This window comes from Panulirus ornatus, chromosome 5 (genome assembly GCF_036320965.1).
Source record: "Panulirus ornatus isolate Po-2019 chromosome 5, ASM3632096v1, whole genome shotgun sequence".
NCBI lineage: Eukaryota > Metazoa > Arthropoda > Malacostraca > Decapoda > Palinuridae > Panulirus > Panulirus ornatus.
This window is the reverse complement of record NC_092228.1, coordinates 42,218,531-42,223,530: the sequence shown is the minus strand read 5'-3', so window position 1 is coordinate 42,223,530 and position 5,000 is coordinate 42,218,531. Positions and strand designations below refer to the sequence as shown.

The following is a 5,000-nucleotide window of genomic DNA, read 5'->3' as shown; positions in this document are numbered from 1 at the left end:
GTGTCGTCTCCCTCGCTCCTGGCCTTAGCTGTTTGTGAAGCCAGGCCTTGCTTACTGTGAGCTGTGGTGGCCCCGGCACGTTTGGTAGGCAAAAAGCTTTGTTTGTTTGGGTCTGGCAGGCCTGTTGTGAGCTGTGGTGGTAGGTCTTGCGTGTTGTGAGCTGTGGTGGTAGGTCTTGCGTGTTGTGAGCTGTGGTGGTAGGAATTACGTGTTGTGAGCTGTGGTGGTAGGTCTTGCGTGTTGTGAGCTGTGGTAGGAGTTGCTTGTTGTAAGCTGTGGTAGGAATTGCGTGTTGTGGGCTGTGGTAGGCCATGCCTGTTGTGAGCTGTGGTAGGAATTGCGTGTTGTGAGCTGTGGTAGGAATTGCGTGTTGTGAGCTGTGGTAGGCCCTGCTTGTTGTGAGCTGTGGTAGGCCCTGCTTGTTGTGAGCTGTGGTAGGAGTTGCTTGTTGTGAGCTGTGGTAGGAGTTGCTTGTTGTAAGCTGTGGTAGGAGTTGCATGTTGTGAGCTGTGGTAGGAGTTGCTTGTTGTAAGCTGTGGTAGGAATTGCGTGTTGTGAGCTGTGGTTGTCTTGTATGTTGTGAGCTGTGGTAGGCCATGCCTGTTGTGAGCTGTGGTAGGCCCTGCTTGTTGTGAGCTGTGGTAGCCCATGCACGTTAGCTGTGGTAGTCATGCGTGTTAAGCAGGGGTAGCCAAGCATTTTAGCTGTGGTAACCAAACAAGCTGTTAGCTTCGACAACCAGAACGTGGTCCGTATACCCGTAGCAACCAAGCTATTAGCTGCGGCAACCAAACAGTGTGGTGTTAGCTGTGGGCAGGCAACCAAGTTTTATCACTTAGTTTTTTTCCGTTAGCTGTGGCATGGAAGTGTGTGGTTAGCTGTGGAGAGAACTGGTGCGCGTGTGGTGGTGGTGGTGGTTTACGTCACCACAACCTGGGGGGGGGGGTGAGGTGTGGGCAATTGTTGATCAAAAATAACTCCAGTGTCTTCCCACAAGTGTGCGTTTGTAAGTGTGGGAAGTGTGTGCCACTTTAGGTTCCTCCACACACACACACACACACACAAGTGTCTCCCATGTAAAGTGTGGTGGCACCAGGGTGGCAAGTGTGGTAAAGTGATGCAGTGTTAAATAAAAAAAAAAGGCCACAAGTGTTTTAAGATGTATGTATGTATGTATGTAGACTGCCTCTCTCTCTCTCTCTCTCTCTCTCTCTCTCTCTCTCTCTCCTCTCTCCCTCTCCTCTCCCCTCTCTCTCTCTCTCATCTCTCTCTCTCTCTCACTCTCTCTCTCTCTCTCTCTCTCTTCTCTCCCCTTCTCTCTCTCTCCCTCTCTCTCTCTCTCTCTCTTCTCTCTCCTCTCTCCTCTCTCTCTCTCCTCTCCTCCTCTCTCTCTCTCTGTGTGGTGGTGGGGGGGTGGGGGTAATTATACCATGATGGGCCTGTGTGATGATGATGGAGCCACCCCCTCTCCCCTTCCTCTCTCCTCCCCCTCCTCCTCTCCCCCCTCCCCCTCTCCCCCTCCCCCTCTCCCCTCCTCCTCCCCCCCCCAGAGTCGTGATGCCTCTTGCCTAGCGATTCTTCCCCTCCTTCCCCCTCTCCCTTTCCCCCTTTTCCCCCTCCCCCTCCTCTCCTCCTCCTCTCCTCCTCTCCCTTTCCCCCTTTTTGAGGTGTAAGGGGAGGGGGGTGACACACACACACACACACACACACACACACACACACACGCACGCACGCACACACACACACACACACACACGCACACACACGCACACACACACACACACACACACACACACACACGCACGCACGCACAACCTGAGGGGAATGGGGAAGGGGGTTGGTTCCTTATGGCGTAGATGTTGTGGTTAGGGTGAGGGGGTTGTGGTTGTAGGGAGGGGATAGGGGGAGAAGTGACGGGGAGGGGGGGAAGTTAGACATCACCCCCAGAGTTTCTGGGGGTGGTGTGGGGGAGCACCAGCTAGGGCCCGTCGTGGCCCGGACGTGTCGATGATAACGTATCAGTTACCACCCCTCTAGCGCCCCCCCCTCTCCCCTCCTCCTCCCCTCCCCTCTAATCTCCCCACACACGCCCTGCTCCTCCCCCTCTCCCCAACGTGTACTCTCAGTGGGCAACAAGAGCCGCTTCCTCCCCACCCCCACTGCTCCTCCCCTCTCCCCACCCCCACTGCTCCTCCCCTCTCCCCACCCCCACTGCTCCTCCCCTCTCCCCACCCCCACTGCTCCTCCCCTCTCCCCACCCCCACTGCTCATCATCTCCCCACCCCCACTGCTCCTCATCTCCCCACCCCCACTCCTCTTCTCCCCTCCCGTATCGCCTATCCCCCACGAGCCCTCCCCCATCCCTTCGTCTATCCACTGTGGTAAATTTAATTAGATTTAATTCATTTATCTAATTACTAAGTCATTAGTATTCACTATCCTCCATCTATTTCTTACAATCTATCTGGTCCACTATCCTCCCCTTCTAAATCTAACATCATCTATCCATGCAATTTTTTTTTCTTCATCTATCCCGCCGAATAGAAGTCAAATTTATTTTTTTTTTCAATAATTCCTTCATTTCATTCACTTCTGAATTCACCCGGGCTTTCATCCCATGCGTCCACCGCCTTCATCTATCCATTGGTTTGTGTGCGGTGGTCCCTGGATGTGTTCTATCCTCCAGTGGGTCTATCCACACGTCCGTTTGTTTACGACGCCATCCACGGGGCCTGGATGCTCTCTCTAGCCCACCCATCCACTTACCTATCCACATAGCTAATCCCTATTCATTGCAGCCTATCCACCTGTCTTGATCAGCCTATCCTCTCAATCCATCCATGTGTGTATGAATAGACCATCTATCCACTTCGTGAGTCATCTATCCATCGCCATCCCTTCGTTGGGACGTGACCAACCCACATTCTTATCTATCCACATCGCCAATCCCTATTCATTTCAGCCCATCCACCTACCCCGTGCTCAACCTATCCTCTTTATCCATCCATGCGCTCGTATAAATAGACCATCTATCCACTTCATGGGTCATCTATCCATTGCCATCCCTTTGGGACGTGACCAACCCACCTCTCTTGGGGGGAGGGGGGGTTAGGTTGGGGGTTGGGGGATAGAAGGATCTTGGGGGGGTGTAGGGGGGGAGGGGTTAGGATAGAAGGATAGAAGATGGGGGGGTTGGAGGAGACCCACTGTACATCTATCCACGCCAGAAGGATAGCACTATATGACTTAATTCCTCCAAAATGACCTTTAAGACACACACACACACACACACACACACACACACACACCCTATCCTCTTGTGTAGGGGGGGAGGGGGGCCAGAGAGGCGAGGGCGCCATGTTTCCAGCCTTGAAAATCGACCTTGAGTGTGTATTGTCATTGTCATCCCCCCACCACCAGAGCACGGAACCCGTGGTTAGGATGGGCTAAACTTACGTCCCGTGACAGGTAATTTGCGACCATAACGCGTTCTCTGTCTGTGTGTGGTGTTCCTCTCGTTCCGTTTTCTGTTTGGTTACGTTTTCTTTCAGGTGTCGAAAAAGTTTAATTTTTTTTCTCTCGTTTTCTTTCATGTCAAAAAGTCTTTTAAAATCATTTTTTTTTTCACGAAGTCAAAAAATTAATTTTTTTTTTTCACAATTAAAAAAAAATCTTGACGTTTTCTTTTTAGGATTAAAAATATTTTTTTATTGATATAGAAAAAAATTTTTACCCTTTAAATTTCCTTATTTAATTTCCACTGTCGAGAGGAGTCGCCGTTTTCTTTCCCCCTCTCCAGTGTCAACCAAAAATAATTTTTTGTCACGTTTTCTATGACGGTGTGAAAAAAAAATGTTTTTTTTACGACGTTTAAAAAAAGACGAAAAATTTAATTTGAAAAAAAAATTATTTGCCCATTAAGGCCACAGTCTCTTCAGTGGAATAGATGGGAAAGATCTTAAGGAAAATATTGTATGATATTGTATGATATTGTATAATATTGTATGATATTGTATAATATTGTATGATATTGTATGATATTGTATAATATTGTATGATATTGTATGATATTTTAGGTTATTTTGTCATGATATATATATATATATATATATATATATATATATATATATATATATATATATATATATATATATATATATACATAATAAGTATAATGAAATATACAGTAGGTATAGAATTGATACATTGAAATATACATCAGATACGAAATTTATGTAGTGAAGTATACAGTAAATATGAAATCAGTGCAATAAGATATACAATATGTATGAAGTCATACAATGAAATATACAGTATGTATAGAAATGTATACATTAGATTATATAGTATGTATACAATTTGTATATTGAAACGTATATGAATGCAATTAATACAGTGGAATGTATGATACGAATGCAGTTGATACAGTGGAATGTATGATATGAATGCAGTTGATACAGCGAAGTATTTAATAGATGTATAATTAATACAATAAGATACTGTATAATTAATACAATAAGATACGTGTAGACTTGATACAATGAATTATATACATCGTATTGTCATTACGTGCTTTAATTAGCTTTAATTAGCTTTCCTAACCCAAGTTCTTCTGTCAAAATTTATATGAATTTATATGATATATATACATATTTGTTTATATATATAAATTGTTTATATTATGTGTGGTATTTGGTGGCTAAGGACCACAGCCTTGGGCTTCCCTAAAGGGCTAAATGGCTTGCTCCGTGTGGGACTTAGTTGCCCTTAGGGACTGTGGGCCAGATATCCCAGGCCTTGGCAACCCTTAGACGCTTGGGATAGCATCCCAGGCCTTGGCAACCCTTAGATCCATAGGATGGTATCCCAGGCCTTGGAAACCCTTGGTCTCGTATCCCAAGCCTTGGTAACCTCCTTGGGACCTTTGCCAAGTATCCCAGACCTTGGCTACCCTTGGGATCTTGGTCAAGTATCCCAGGCCTTGGCTACCCTTGGATCCT

General features: G+C 46.5%; 1 protein-coding gene across 10 annotated transcripts in view; it reads left to right on the top strand.

Annotated features, from left to right (window-relative positions):
* EndoA (SH3 domain containing GRB2 like, endophilin-A) overlaps positions 1-5,000 on the top strand; it is a 269,917-nt gene that overhangs the window by 122,888 nt on the left and 142,029 nt on the right. The window contains exon 1 of one of the 10 annotated variants that reach the window (XM_071662133.1): positions 1-84. This exon is cut by the window's left edge and continues 45 nt beyond it. The exons of the other annotated variants lie outside the window; for them this stretch is intronic. The gene's annotated coding sequence lies outside the window, so the exon portion shown is untranslated. The remainder of the gene's footprint in view (positions 85-5,000) is intronic. 10 annotated transcript variants of the gene reach the window in all.